A 16047-nucleotide genomic window follows, 5' to 3' on the forward strand; every position below is an offset into this window, starting at 1 on the left:
CTCAGGTCGTGATCTCACAGTTTGTGAGTTCAAGCCTTGCATCGGGCTTGCTGCTGTCAGCCTGTCAGCGCAGAGCCCACTTCGGATCCTCTGTCCCCCTCTCTCTCTGCCCCACCCCTGCTCACATGCACACGCGCTCTCTCTCCTGCTCAAAAAAATAAAATAAATAAAACATTAAAAAAAACCAAAGGAGGAAAGGTAGAAGACTGGGTTTTAATGAAAGCCAAAGAGAGGCTGAGCACTGAAGAACTCGTTTCACATACAGTTTGAGACAGACACTGTTAACTCATTTCATGGACAGAAACCCTGGGGCTTTGAAAGGTTGTGCAGCATGCACACACCCAAAGCCTCACAGCCCAGAAATAAGGGAGCTGACACCTGAACCAGGCCCCGCGCCAGGCCGTGCTCTTTCTGCAGACTAGCCCCCTGCGTGAACACAAAGTAAGGAGAGAAAGGGCTTAGAGTTTTCTTAAGCAAAAGTTTCAGACAGTCCTGAAGACAGCAGCATGGAAGTCAGAGGTCCTACAGGGTAACTAATTTCCCCAAACTCTGAAACAGAGAATCCTGCACCACCCGCTCTCCTCTGTAGAAAACTGTAATGATGTGTTCCTAGTTCTGATGTACATTACATGTACATTACATGTCCTTGAGCTGTCTAATAGATAGCCCAGACTGGTAGCTTCACCTATTCAAGAAGAAAGAAAGAAAATAAAGCAGAAAATTAACTGCCTTCTCCTAAAGCATTTCAGACCTGTCTAGTTGGGAGGCTTTTGTCGAACCTATTCTCACATGATAGGAGCCCTTTATGAAATGGCATATGGTGACTTAACTCTAAAAAAACAAGGGCTAAGCAATACTACCTCAAAGGATATCAATCAGCTGTCTCATGGGAGTGAAGTCCTAAAATGACATTTATAAGACTTACCTCCCAGCTTATTTACCAAACTGCACAAATCATGGTGGGGAGCTAGACAAGATGACAAGACATCTTGAATAATTCCATTCAGTCCCTAAGCGAGTAAGCCAGCTCACTTAGACATGTTGGTCCCCTGCTTTCCCAGAGCCTCACAATGGCAACCACAGCACTAACTGGATTTCTACAGAAATTCATCTCTCTCCAAACTCTCCCAAGCATTTGGATGCCTGTCCTGTAGTTCTTCCAATCTTCCATCAACCCAGCTCTCAGCTTCCTTTGCTTGAGCTGGAAGACTGTGCTCCAGCCACAGAGTGATGAGGGTTGGCCCCATTGAACCCAGCTACCCGTGGGTCATTACTGTTGCCCCTCCTCTCCTCTTCATTCTCTGTCCTAGGCATCTCTTCTGGTCTGTGCCATTCTTCACAAAACCACAAACCACCTCTCATGTTCCTCACTTGCACAAGATCAGCTGTCACTTACTTATTTACTGTTCCATTCATCTATTCCCCTGTAGTCATTGGGTATGAATTACCTCATTATCCCTCCCTACAATTCAAAACAGATGTACAAAACACAATCCACAAATAAGAGAGCTACATCGGCTCATTCCTCCTGCACCAGATTATTAGAGAAATAACCAATAACCAACAAAAATAGGAACTATCCTGAAATCAGCCCTAGAAGCCACAGATGGAACAACTGGCTTACATTTTCAGAAAAATAGACTAGAAAGAATCAATATGGGAAGCTGACGGATGGACAAAGCTACAACATCCCCTTCATGCAAAACTACACTGAATGGACAGAAAATAAGCAAAAGAGACCCTAACAGACTCATAATGACGCTCCTAGTTCAGAGGAATGAGAGTTGGATGGAACGAAGCCAGGAAGCATTGGAGTACATTTAAATTACACTCACTCCTTAAAAGGGGTTCCTGGCTTCAGCTGAACAAGTTATCTCTGGCTGTATTTACTTCTGATTTACATGTGGCCATGAGGACTGCCCCCAGAAAACATGTCAGGGGGAAACCTCTACCAGCTGGCTTCTGACATGGCCAACGTTGCTAAGTGACAATGACCTTATTACTAACTGCTGAGTGCCACACCAAATACCTAAAAGAAAGTCTGGTTCTGAGGCGAACTCCCCTTTGTTTACTTCTGTAGCCGATGCTGGCTCCCTCGGCCTCAAAGGAAGATGAATTTCTAATTGGCAAATCAATCTACTATAAATCTAACCATTTTCCTCCATCTGGACTTGAGTCAAACAGTGACTCATTTCAGTCTCTTGAAAGAACACAGGGCAATACCCGATACTGCATATGTCTAGACCTCCCTCTCTACGGATAAGCAACAGAGAAAAATCCAAACCCACCAGGCAAATGAAAAATATTATGCCTCAAGAGAAGGGAAGATTCTAGGATAGAGCAAATATTTACTTAATAATAAGTGTACTACATTAAAAAAAAACTTTAAAAATTATGTGATCAGAATGAGCCTGCATTAACCAAAAAAAAAAAAAAAGAAAAAAGAAAAAATTCTGAATTATGAACTTAAATGAAGGCAGTCAATAAATCAGAAAACAGAATAAAAATAAAGCAAAAAATAGTTTTTGTGAAGCAGAAAATGAAGCTGGGGCAGTGGGGGCAGGGCAGCTTACAGGGGTAAAGATTTCAAAGTTGTCATCCCCAAAACATAACAGATGAACAAAAAGTACTAAAGGGGGAAAGAAGTCATCAATGCTAAAACCAGGAAAGAATAAATTTATCCTCAAAGTTTTAGAAAAGTGTTACACATAAATAGAAGCTTTTAGATGAAGTAGGAAATTTTTTCAGGCTTGAAATTTGTGGTATCCTTCTGCAGAGAGCTCTACAGTCTGGCAGAAACCAAGGAGAAAAAAACTCTGAACCTCAAACCTGGAGGAACAAGAAGATGTGATATAGGGAGGTCAGAGCTATAGCTTGTCTTAGTATTTATTCCCCCTACCAAAGCTAACCACCATCTGAAGCCAGGCTTGTATCACCTAAGGACTAAGACTCTGCTCTCGAATCTGAGCAGATGAAAACATTTAGCAGTAGTAACATCAGAAAGATGACATTGCACCCACTGAAACAAAAGCAGGATACTTAGAAACTGCTAATTCAAAATGCAGTATTAGAAGGATTGGAATATCAAGTTAAGAAACTTGCCCAAAATGTAGAGCAAAAAACAAAGGAAAAGAGAACAGTAAGAAGGAAAATGGTAGAGGAGCAGCCCAGGAGATCCAAAGGCTAAATCGAAAGCAATTCCAGAATGAAAGAATAAAGGAAACAGGGTGGGGAGGGGTGGGGGAGGGGAGGGTCACATACCTGGAAACATTACCTAAAGTAGAAAGTCTTAAGTTTGTTGACTGTTAGGGTCTACTGAGTGCCTGCCTATCTGCCCACCTGATTTTAATATGCCCACATGAAGCACACCATCATGGAAACTTTTTAAACAGTAGGGATAGAAAAAAAATCCTGTGACCAATCAGAAATTGGGGGGGGGGAGGGGGAGGGTTGGTGAGGGAGGCTCATAAACAAAGAATTAGGGATCAGAAAGTCTTTGGACTTCTCAACAGCAACCAGGAAGCTAGAAGACAATGAGGCAAGTGATTTACAACCTCCAATTCTATTGGAGGATGTTCTTTGGCAAAACAGGGAGGAAAATGAGAAAAAGAAAGGCATGTAATACAGGAATAGGAGTGTAAAACAAAAGGAATTTCTGGCATAAATGGATGACAGGTAATAGGACTCAAGAAGCAGCCTTGATGGAATAACTGTCCACCTGGATCTATTGAGAGGAGACTTCTAGAACTGACAGAGTTTAGGATTGAATGAGTACACAGAATGCTAAGCACACAGAAGACTAAGTAAATATAAAAAGAATGATTAAAACTTTTTTCCTCTTGTAAGAATTTGCAGAAGAGGAAAAAGGACTCTTTTTCTAAAATTCTAGATGGCTCGACTATTAACATTAACAAGGTCATGATGGCATTAACACGGAGTAGTGGCCTAATCAAAATCACGACCTAACTATATTAGGATGGAGAGGTATAGATGGGAATATGTGTAAGGCACATCTTCCACGTGGGATATATAGAAGTATTTAAAACTAATATGTCAAAAAGTAGAAGTAAAAAATCTCAGAGGTGCAATGCAAATACTGAACAAAGTAACTAAAACAATTAAAAATGCTAGCTATGGCAAGGGTACAATGGTAGGGAGAAAGGAGTTCCTTTTCTTGAGCAAGCCTCATACAGCTGCTTGACACTTTACATCACAAACATGTAAAACTTTAGGGGCACCTGGGTGGCTCGGTCAGTTAAGTGTCCAACTCTTGATTTCGGCTCAGGTCATGATCTCACAGTCATGGGATCAAGCCCCGCGTCAGGCTCTACACTGACAGCACAGAGCCTGCTTGGGATTCTCTCTCTCCCTCTTTCTCTCTCTGCCCCTGCCCCACTTATTCTCTGTGTTTCTCAAAATAAATAAACATTAAAAAAAAAAAAAAACGCAACTATGTGTAACTTTAAAAAATAAAAGCAAAAAAAATAAGAAGAAAAATAATATCACCGCTGACACTGTAAGTTTAAAACTACAGCAGGCAGAAATGCCACTACAGAAAATCAAGTTGACGCCATGGAAGATGAGCTTGAGAAAAATCACACGCACTTATAATAATAGAATTTACTAGACTCCTTAGATGTTATGTCTAGGGAGCACTGAAAGTAGAGATTCAATTTAAGGATAACTGGTATATCTGAGAAGGACAAATGGCACAACAGTGATTTCACAATAAAAGCAAACTTTTCTTAAAAGATGTTAAATTCGTAGACTTAAAGAGCTCACCACAAAAAAACAGATGAGACGGACTAAATCAAAATTTAAAACTTCTGTGCAAAGGACACAAACAAAAAGTAATACAGGGACGCCTGGGTGGCTCAGTTGGTTAAGCTTCGGACTTTGGCCCAGGTCATGATCTCACGGTTTGTGAGTTTGAGCCCCGCGTTGGGCTCTGTGCTAACATCACAGAGCCTGCTTCAGATCTGCTGTCTCCTTCGCTCTCTGCCCCTCCCCCACTAACACTCTCTCAAAAATAAACATTAAAAAAAAAAAGTAAAAATACAATCCACGGAATGGGAGAAAATATTGCAAATCCTAAATCTAAAAGGGAGTTAATATCCAGAATACATAAAGAACTCCTACAACTCAACAAAAAAAAATCCAACAACCCAATTAAAACATGAATAAAAAACTTGAACATTTCTCCATATACAAATGGCCAAAAGACACAGGCCAATACAGTCAACATCTGAATAATGAGGGAAAGCAAATCAAAACTACAAGATACTACCTCACATCCGTTAGAATGACTGCTACCAAAACAGCAGAAAATAAGTATTAGCAGGGATGTGAAGAAATTGGAGCTTTTATTTTACTGCTGATGATACTGTATGTGCTGCTGGTAAAATGGCTCAGCTCAGGATGGTGGTTCCTCAAAAAGTTAAACATGGAATTCTCATATGACCCAGCAATTCCACTTCTGGATATATAACCAAAAGTTGAGGGCGTCCAGGAAGCTCAGTCAGTTGAGTGTCTGACTCCAGCTCAGGTCATGATCATGCAGTTTGTGAGTTCAAGCCCCCCATCGGGCTTGCTGCTGTTAGTGCAGAGCCCTCTTCAGATCCTCTGTCCCTCTCTCTCTGCCCCTTCCCCACTTGTGCTCTCTCAAAAATCAATAAAACATTAAAAAAAAAAAAAGGAATCAGGGCACCTGGGTGGCTCAGTCAGTTAAGTGTCCAACTTTAGCATAGGTCATGATCTCGTGGTCCGTGAGTTCAAGCCCCGCATCAGGCTCTGTGCTGACAGCTCAGAGTCTGGAGCCTGCTTTGGATTCTGTGTGTGTGTGTCTCTCTCTGCCCCTTTCCTGCTCATGCACTGTCTCTCTCTTTCTCAAAAATAAATATTTAAAAAATCAGGGCACCTGGGTGGCTCAGTCGGTTGGGCATCCAACTTTGGCTCAGGTCATGATCTCGCAGTCCGTGAGTTTGAGCCCCACGTTGGGCTCTGTGCTAACAGCTCAGAGCCTGAAGCCTGTTTCGGATTCTGTGTCTCCCTCTATCTCTGCCCCTCCCCTGCTCATGCTTTGTCTCTCTCTGTCTCAAAAGTAAATAAAAACATTAAAAAATTTTTTTTAAAAATTAAAAAAAAAAAGAATTGAAAACAGGGTCTTAAAGAGATACTGGTTCACCCATGTTCATAGCAACATTATTCACAATAGCCAAAAAGTGGAAGCAACTCAAGGATCCATCAACAAGTGAATGGATGAACAGTGTGGTATAGAAATACCATGGAATAGTATTCAGCCTTAAAAAAAGAAGAAAATTCTGGCACATATTACAACATGGATAAACCTTGAGGGCATTATGCTAAGTGAAATAAGCCAGTAACAAAAAGACAAGTACTTTGTGGTTCCACTTATATGAGACACCTAGAGTAGTCAAATTCATAGAGGGAAGGGTGGTTACCAGGGTCTAGGAGAGGAGGGAATGGGACTTGTTTAACGGGTACTGAGTTTCAGTTTTGCAAGATGAAAAGAGTTCTGGAGATCTGTCAACAATGTGAATATACTTAAACACTACCTAAACTTGAAAATGGTTAAGATAGTAAATTTTATGTTATATATATAGGTGACCACAATTAAAAAGGGAGGGGGGGGAAGAGCTCACCATATTCCAGGAAAAATATGAAGTGCGTTACCTACAATCAAAACACAAGTTTGTTAAGTTAGTAGACTGCAAGAGTTAAAAGAATTCCCATTTAAAAAAAAAAATCCAATTGATGAAAAAGAATCAAATCACAGGGGGAAACAAATGGACTGGACGTAGCCACCCATTGGTGGCTCACCTTCTCTTGTGACCCACCCTGGCCACAAGAGAAGACAAGATGGTAGCAACTTTCATGATTTTGTCAGAAATATAGGATGACTCAAAAAGCATGCGTTCACCCAAACCGTCATTTACTTGCAACAGCAAGAACAAGGCACTCTTATTCAATATAATCAGGACCTATTTCACCCTGAAAAATCCACTTGATGACATAATGCAACTAATCATGTGAAACATCAAAATAATGTGCTCAGGAGAGTCAGCATAAGCGGTGTCCGTGTCAACACAGAATACCTGTGACCATAACAGGACCAAAAAAAAAAAAAATGGAGTTATTAAAACTATTAAAAGAAAAGCTACATAATTGAAATGCATATAAACTGGAATGAATATAAACTGAAATGCATATAAACCATAATAAAAAACTCCAGAAAATCACAAGAAAAAGGAAAACGTTCTTCACCTTTTGAGAGTCAATCAATACTGTCTTATTTCTAAAGTCAATAAAAGGAGAATTTCAGCCTCAAAAAGCCTATAAAGGGTGCCTATGGGGCCATGCTATGTGTTTTATCTGAACTTTCTATCCTTACCACTGCTTCCCATAAAACCAGTGAGGCAAATGGTCCAGCTGGGACGAAGAAAGCTGTGATCACTCTCAGTCCATCTGCTTCACATGCAGAGTTAGAACAAAGAAATCAGAAAAGCACTTGAGAAACCAAATCATTTCCTCATGTTTTGTTTTAAAATACCATCTCTACCTGTGGCAGCAGAAACTCTCCTCTCCTCTTCAAAGTATCAGGCCCAAGATCTTGCTTCAATATATTCACTGAAGACAATATATTTCGTGTTCTGAAGTCTTTTCCTACATATAGGATCAGTTTTTCCATTTGCTTCTCCAGCTTTTCAATCAGACCTTTCATTCTACATTTGGCCTAAAAGTCTATCATTCTTTCCATATGGCACTCAGCTGACGCATTCCAAGGAAGGAATACATGCTGCCTGCAGGAGGAGAAACAAAAGCATCACAATCGCCCTATTTTACATGGATCTTATCAGTTCAGAGTCCAGTATTCTACAGATTGAAGAGACTGGCCCAAAATTATTTAAAAAAAACACACCGTGCTGATTTCAAATGCTATATAGTGGCATACAGTTTTCACTTGTGAACAGTGTTCTTGACTGGGAGGGACGCTATCCTGAAACGTGTCAAAAGAACCAGGAATTGTCAGAACACAATTGGCAGAAAAATCTCAGAATCATTGTCACTACTAAGGCGAGAGATGTGTTGGCCATACTCTGTATATAGTCTCAAACTCAAGCTAGTTTGTGTCCCATTCTTGGAAAATGGGGGAAGGGGGGTAGTTTAGTAATAGTGGATCAGGAATGGGCTAGAATTACAGACTTCAGAGTTAGAGAAAAATGGTAAGTGAGTGTGTTCAATCACGAGAGAGCAGGGAGAAAAGAGATGGAAATGAAGGAAGAAAAGTCAACTAAAAAGACTAAGAAAATCCTCTTGAGAGGTAGGACAAATTTCTCTTTGGATAAGGGACAGACTTATTGCTACCCTGTTTCTTTCCACAGCCCAACGCCCACAATGTCTAAGCTCTTGTTCTTGCTATCTCACACCAGGACCCTCAGTCATTTGTATAGAACATCCACACTAGTGCAAAGACTAATGGGATTTAGGATCTGCATCCAAGGGAGGAAATACCCTGAAGCATAGCACAGATAAATTTTACTGAGGAATGTTTCAGGAGAGAGCCTCTGCGCCAAGCTGGAGTATTCACAGTATGTGAGTTTCAAGACAAGGAGAATTACAACCTCTATAACCAAGCCTCGGGCCAAGCTGGACTCCACCAAATACAGCCAATGGAGGAGACAGAAGATATTTTCTTCTAAGAGCAAGTGCATGTTTCTAAAATCAGAATTCCCAAATGGCTTAAAAGGAATGGGAGCATACATATTCATATTAGTAGAGGTGAGGGGAAGGGAAAAAGGGAAGAAAAGAGAGTAAATTGGAGAGGGGGCAAAGTATCCAAATAGCTGGCCAGAATATACAAGTCTATGGCTATGATAAGAAAAGTGATTCCGCCCAGAATAACAGTTTGTAACAGCAAAAGTTACTGTCAATAGGGGCATCTAGGAATTTATACCGTGTAAAGAACTAATACTAAGGGTAAAGATTTTGCTACAAGGATACTTAATGGACCATCATATACGAATGGCAAATTTCAGAAACAATCTAAACACTCAGTACTACAATACTTGCCAATCGAGTTATGAAATGTTTACATACGATTTAATTTTATGATAAAAATGTATACAATTTTTATACCATAAAAATTAAATTGTATTGAAATTATATATCTATATATCCCCCCATTTTGAAAAGCATACAAAGATAATACATATGTATTTATTAAGCCCTGAGGTGGTACTGATCACTCAGAATATCCTGTTTTGCCAGAAAATAAGACAGCACTCAAAGAATTATGGGCACATGTTAAAAGAACAAGGAAATTTGCTTGAAGGGCACCCTCCCCACCCAAAATAAAAATTTTAAGCTTCAAAATAAATGACAATAACAGATTTATAACCCTTTAAAGGTTAAATTTATAACCTTTTAAATAAAATAGAAATCCATGAGTTCATTTTAATATAAATAAACTAATAGAGGTTTGGCAAGAAATGAGATATTGACATAGACCCAAATACTTTCCCACAAGATTCTCATTAATTACAAAGGAAAATCCGTAACTTTGTAGTGGAGAAGTCTGGAAGACACCACCTTAATCAAGTCATCAAAGTGAACATCACGGGAAATTGAAATAAATTGACATGTGCCAACTGAAAGGACCCGATAAGAAGAACAAAGCATCACTTCTGTGACACTCCTGTCAAAGTTTCAAAATCTGAACCTAATGAGAAGGATACCCGGGTTCAACCCAACCCGAGCGACATGCTACAAAATAACTTTCCTATAACCTCTAAAAGATCAGGTCACAAAAGGGGGAAAAACACCGAGAAACTGATCCATGTTAAAGGACACGAAAAAGAGACATGAGAAACTAATACAACCCAAGATTCAGGATTGGATCCTTTGCTTTAAAGGATCTTATTGAGACAACCTGGGGAAAATTCGGAGCGATCTGAAAATTAGCTGACATATAATGACAATGATGATGTTCGTTTCCTAATTTTGATGGTGGTTTTGTGACTACGTGAAGAACATCTTTGTATGCAGGGAAATATAAAGTATTTGAGGTGTTAAGGCATCATGTCAGCAATTCACTCTTAACTGACTCAGTGAGATAAAAGTTCCCTTCGTACTTCTGTACTCTATTTGCAACTTTTCTGTAAGTCTGAAAGGGGGGTGGGGGGGGAGCAGGAGCAGCAGAAGCCCCACCATAGAAAAGAAAATGTGTCTAATTGGAAGGAAGTGTTCCTGTGTCACCGTTTAACATACAAATAGACATGCCCGAGAAGAAATTGAATTTTTCAAAATTTAATCTGGTCAGGAGTCATTGTTACAAATTACATGACTACCCCAGACACACATGCGCCTGATTTTAGAGAAGACAGGAAAAGACGTCTCAGACAAATGGCTGAGTAGAAGAGGCACGTTGCCAAAAGTCAAATAGGTCTTTTGAAAAAGGAGAAGTCTGGACCACAGCAAACAGTGCAGGCAGCATCATACGACCAAGGTTTGCTTTATTTTCAAAGCGCAAGATGTTATAGTATCAAAGAGATACATTTACATGCAACACAAAACAAAGAAACAGGCAGATATCCCAGCAATGTGGCCTTAAGACGTCTTCTGTGTCCAGGATGTAGGGAAAATGTGACAAGGGACCACGTTCTTTGAAGATGGTGGATTATGAAATTTCTTCTGCCTACCAGCAAGAATAATCGCTTCCAGATGCTGTTTGGCCCACAACGTGCTATTCAAAAATACGAACGTGTTATTTATTTTCGAATTTCCAAGAGCCAAATAAGAAACCTAGTTTCCTTCACTAATTTCTAATTAAACTGGAGGTAAGTTACCTTTGGGGAAAAGGAAAAAAAAAAAAAAAAAAAAAAACCTGTACGTCCTAAGTCTAGACTTAGACATCCTGCCCAAAGTTTTGAGGAGGGGAAAAAAATAAAGGCCGTTGAATACAATACTAGTTATCTACTTTGCCATGGGAAAAATGAGGCGCTTAATTTAATTTCCTTTCCTGCTCTCCACATACACCACTTTCCCTCAGCGAAGTCCCTCCTGGCAATATCTCTTTAAAGCAGACTTCTTTAGAACAGTAAGTATAGAGGGAAACCTCGAGAACACTGCTATTGTGCTACAGCGTGAATTATTCCCAGCTGGGCTGAGGATATGTAAATACCTTCCTTTCCTGAGAATTCACGAAGGTGTTTCTGCCAACTTGAGAGGTCAGTGAGGAAACGCTGGCCTCGTTCATTAATACAATTTTATGAGTAACATTTCAAATATTATCATCTCTGTTGAAGAAATCAGGAATGTGAAGCAAAGGGAATTAAATGGTCCTGCTCAGTTCACAATGATTTAGTAACTATGAAAACAAACAAACAAAAAAGGGCCCCTCCCTAACTTACATGAATGGTAGTCTAACTCTTGTCCTTTTATGAAAGGGTTTTAAATGTGACAGTGGATATCTTTAAAAAATTATTTGTGAAGCTGTTTATCACGAAAGCAGCAGAAAATGGAAAGGAAAAGAAGCCTTTTTCATAAACTGCAACGAGATAATAAAACCACAAAGTAGCCGCAAAACCCCAATGCCTGAGATGTGACCTAAAAACCAGCTGGAGACCTAAAAACAGCTGTGAGATACCACTTGAAAGACTTCTGACCATCTAACCATCAGTCTGAAAAATGCTGTCCTACTTGTCCAGAAACATCACAGGGGGAAATCCAAATATGTAAAGAATGGAGAGTGTCATTCAGAAAAAGTCTCATTAATGTAGAAAGGTATTGTATGGCTAAGCCAAAGAGAAGAGAAAGCAGCATAAAATTTAAAAGAGAATTCTGGTATAAAAGGAAGCAGAAAAAGAAAAACAGTGTTGCTAAACTGATGTTACTTGAAAAATCTGGGAGAAGGAAAAACAACCAACCAGACTCCGCGGCTGCAGTTTCTACCTGACCAAGAATTTCCTGGGGCTTAAAAAGGAAGGAGTGTGCTGTAGGGCCGGGGTTAGTGTGGTTGCTGTTTTCAGCCAAGTCATGGAGATAAAATAAGCAGGCATATCTATAAATCCTTTGTGTTCCAAGATTTCTTCATTTTACCCTACTGTGGTTCTGGGCTCCCGGAAACTGAGTGTGGTGTGCTCAGTCCACGGCAAAGGAGCGGCTCCAGGGGGAAGAGGAAATGGTCACCTCTCTCAAGAGCCATCCCTGTTTGAGTGGTGGCTGTGGAGGCGACCGGGATGACAAGCAAGGACTCTTCTCCTGCTGGGGCCTGATGGTTTCGCTTTGGAGCCTGATCTCAGATCCATGTTACATGAACTCCTCTCAGCTGGAGTCTGTAGCACCACACTGATTTCTTTTGGCCCCAATCCCGCATTGCAGCTGTTTGTACTTATTTGAGGTATGGTGTATTTTGAAACAAAATGAACCAGATTTCCCCTACTGCCTATGTCAGTGCCTGGTAATGGAAAACATTAACTCTTCTACAACCAGGATACTGACAATTGTAGTACACCCACTATATGCAGGAAAATACAAAGGAGACAGGGACCCAGAGCTGGGAGAGGTTCTCCAGATGAGCTTATTTCAAAGCAAAGGGCAGATATTCCATCACTTACACAGTTTCTGGACCCTATCCATCTCCAAACGAGTTTCATCCAGCTTGCAGAAGGTTCTATAAGAACAGGAGTCATAAGTTTGAATGATTATATGCCAACAAATTGGACAATCTAGAAGAAACAGATATATTCCTAGAAACATACAACCTACCAAGATGGAATCATAAAGAAATAGAAAATTTGAGCAGACCCAACAGGAGCAAGGAAATAGCAACAGTAATCAAAAACCTCCCTACAAAGAAAAGGCCAGGACTAGATAGTTTTGCTGGTGAATTCTACCAAACACTGAGAAAAGAATGAATGCCAATCCTTCCCAAACACTTCCAAAAAAAACTGTACTCCCAAACTCATCTTACCCAGGCCAACATTACCCAGATACCAAAGCCATGTAAGGACACTACAAAAGCACATAAGCCAATATCCCTGATAAACACAGGTGAAAAAATTCTCAAAATTTTAGCAAACCCAATTCAACAGCACATTAAAAGGATCATACACCATGATCAAGTGGGATTTAACACTGGGATGCAAGGAGGGTTCAATGTCCACAAATCAGTAACATGATACAACCACATTTATAAAGGATAAAAATGATCCTCTCAACAGATGCAGAAAAAGCATTTGACAAAATCTACATCTGTTCATAACAAAAACTCTCAACAAATTGGGAATAGAAGGAACACACCTCAAAATAATAAAGTCCACATATGACAAACCCACAACTAACATTATTATGCTTGACAATGAAAGGTTGAAAGCTTCCTCACTAAGATAAGGAACAAGGCAAGGATAGCCACTCTCACCACTCCTATATATAGTACTGGAAGTTCTAATTAAGCCAATTAGGCAAAAAGACAAAAGGCATCCAAGTCAGAAAGGAAGGAAAGTCGTCTCTATTTGCAGATGATGTAAACTTATACACAGAAAATCTGAATGACTCCACCAAAAATCTGTTAGAATAAATTCAGTAAAGTTGCAGGATATAAAATGAGTAAACAAAAATCGTTTGTCTCTACATATGAACAACCAACTACCTCAAAAAAACAAAGAAGGGGCGCCTGGGTGGCGCAGTCGGTTAAGCGTCCGACTTCAGCCAGGTCACGATCTCGCGGTCCGGGAGTTCGAGCCCCGCGTCGGGCTCTGGGCTGATGGCTCAGAGCCTGGAGCCTGTTTCCGATTCTGTGTCTCCCTCTCTCTCTGCCCCTCCCCCGTTCATGCTCTGTCTCTCTCTGTCCCAAAAATAAATAAACGTTGAAAAAAAAAAATTTTAAAAAACAAAGAAAACAAACCCATTTATAATGGCATCAAAAACAACAAAATGCTTAAGAATTATTATTTGACGAAGGCAGCAAATACATGCTGAAAATTAGAAGACTGGTGAAAAAAAACTGGAAGACACAAATTAAAGAGATCCTGTGTTTGAGGATAAGGATAAATATTATTAAAATGTCCACACTACCAAAAGCCATCTAACAATTCAATGCATTCTCTATCAATATTACTATAGCATTTTTCATAGCAATAGAAAAAAATTCTAAAATTCATATGGAACCACAAAAGACCCAAATAGCCATAGCAGTCCTGAGAAAGAACAATAAAAAGAGGCACACAATTCCTGATTTCAAACTTTATTACAAGCTGCACTAATCAAAATAATATCCTTTTAACATAAAAACAAACACATAAGCAACTGACACAGAATTAAGGCTTGAGAAATAAGACCACAATTAATGATTAATTATGATCAGTTAATATACAACAAGGAATCTAAGAATACACAGTGGGAGCAAGGATAGTCTTTTCAACTAAGAAATTTGGTGCTAAGAAATTTGGACATCCACATACAAAAATAAGAATAAAACTGTACCCCTGTCTTACACTACTCACAAAAATTAACTCAAAATGAATTAGAGACTTAAATAGAAGACAAAACTGTAAAAGCACTAGACAAAAAAAAAAAAAAAAAAACATAAGGGAAAAGCTCCTTGAAATTGGTCTTGGCAACAAATTTGTGGATATGATACCAAAAGCACAAACAATAAAAGCAAAAATAAACAAGTGGGACTACCTCAAACTAAGAAATCTCTGCACAGCAAAAGAAACAAGCAGCAAAATGAAAAGGCACCTACAGGAAAATAATTGGAAAGCATACATCTGATAAGGGAATAATATCTAAAATATATAAGGAACTCATACAACTCAATGACAAAACAAAAAATGTGATTTTAAAAACAGGACTTGAAAAAAAAAAGGACTTGAATAGACATTTTTCCAAAGACACACAAATGGCCAATGAATACCTGAAAACATGCTCAACAGCACTCATCATCAGGGAAATGCAGATCAAAACCACAATGAGATACCACCTCATGCCTACAGAATGGTTACTATCAGAAAGACAAGAGGCAGTGGAGAAAAAGGAACCCTCGTGCACTCTTGGTGGGAATATAAATTGGTACAGTCACTGTGGAAAACAGTATGGAGGTGACTCAATTAAAAATAGAAATACCATATGATCTAGCAATACCACTTCAGGGCTTATATCTAAAGGAAATAAAATCACTATCTCAGAGAAATATATGCACTGCCATTTTTATGGCAACATTAACAATAGCCAAGACATGGAAACAACCTAACTATCCATGGACAGACGAAAGGCTAAAGGAAATGTGTTGTATATATGTACAATGGCATATTATTCAGCCATAAAAAGGGGAAATCCTGCCTTTGGTGACACTGATAGACCCTGAAGGCATTATACTAAGTGATGTATGTCAGACAGGGAAAGACAAATATTGTATGCCCTCACTTACATGTAAAATCTAAAACAGTGAACTCATAGAAATAGTGAGTTGAATGGGGGTTGCCAGGGCCAGAGAGTGAGGGAAATGGGAGGTGTAGGTCAAAGGCTACTAAATTCCAGCTATAAAATGACTAAGCTCTGGGGATTTGTACAGAGGACTATAACTAACATTCTGTATTATACACTTGAAAGTCATTAAGAGAGTGGATCTTAAATGTTATGACTACCAAAAACAAAAAAAAAAAAAGGTAATTATGTGAGATAATGGTTATGTTAACTAACCTTATTACGGTAATCATTTTTCAACATAAAGTTGCAAATCATTCTGTTGTACATCCTAAACTTAGATAACGTTATAGGTTGATAATAGCTCAATAAAGCTGGGGCATCAGGGCACCTGGGTGGCTCAGTCGGTTAAGTGTCCAACTCTTGATTCTGGCTCAGGTCATGATCTCACGGTTGGTGGGATGGAACCCCACATCGGGCTCTGTGCTGACAATATGGAGCCTGCTTGGGATTCTCTCTCTCTCTCTCTCTCTCTCTCTCTCTCTCTCTCTCTCTCGATAAATAAATAAATTTTAAATATATATTTTTTAAAAAATAAGTCAG

General features: G+C 39.4%; 1 protein-coding gene across 6 annotated transcripts in view; it reads right to left on the reverse strand.

The window, feature by feature from the left end:
• LPAR1 (lysophosphatidic acid receptor 1) overlaps positions 1-16047 on the reverse strand; it is a 135519-nt gene that overhangs the window by 83628 nt on the left and 35844 nt on the right. Inside the window, exons 1-2 of one of the 6 annotated variants that reach the window (XM_043566422.1) lie at positions 7580-7837; positions 6663-6693 (exon numbers count right to left, since the gene is read on the reverse strand). The exons of 4 other annotated variants lie outside the window; for them this stretch is intronic. The gene's annotated coding sequence lies outside the window, so the exon portion shown is untranslated. Of the gene's footprint in view, positions 1-6662; positions 6694-7579; positions 7838-16047 lie in introns of those variants that run through there. One more of the 6 variants, XM_043566419.1, reaches the window with a different exon arrangement.

This window comes from Prionailurus bengalensis, chromosome D4 (genome assembly GCF_016509475.1).
Source record: "Prionailurus bengalensis isolate Pbe53 chromosome D4, Fcat_Pben_1.1_paternal_pri, whole genome shotgun sequence".
NCBI classification, from domain to species: domain Eukaryota; kingdom Metazoa; phylum Chordata; class Mammalia; order Carnivora; family Felidae; genus Prionailurus; species Prionailurus bengalensis.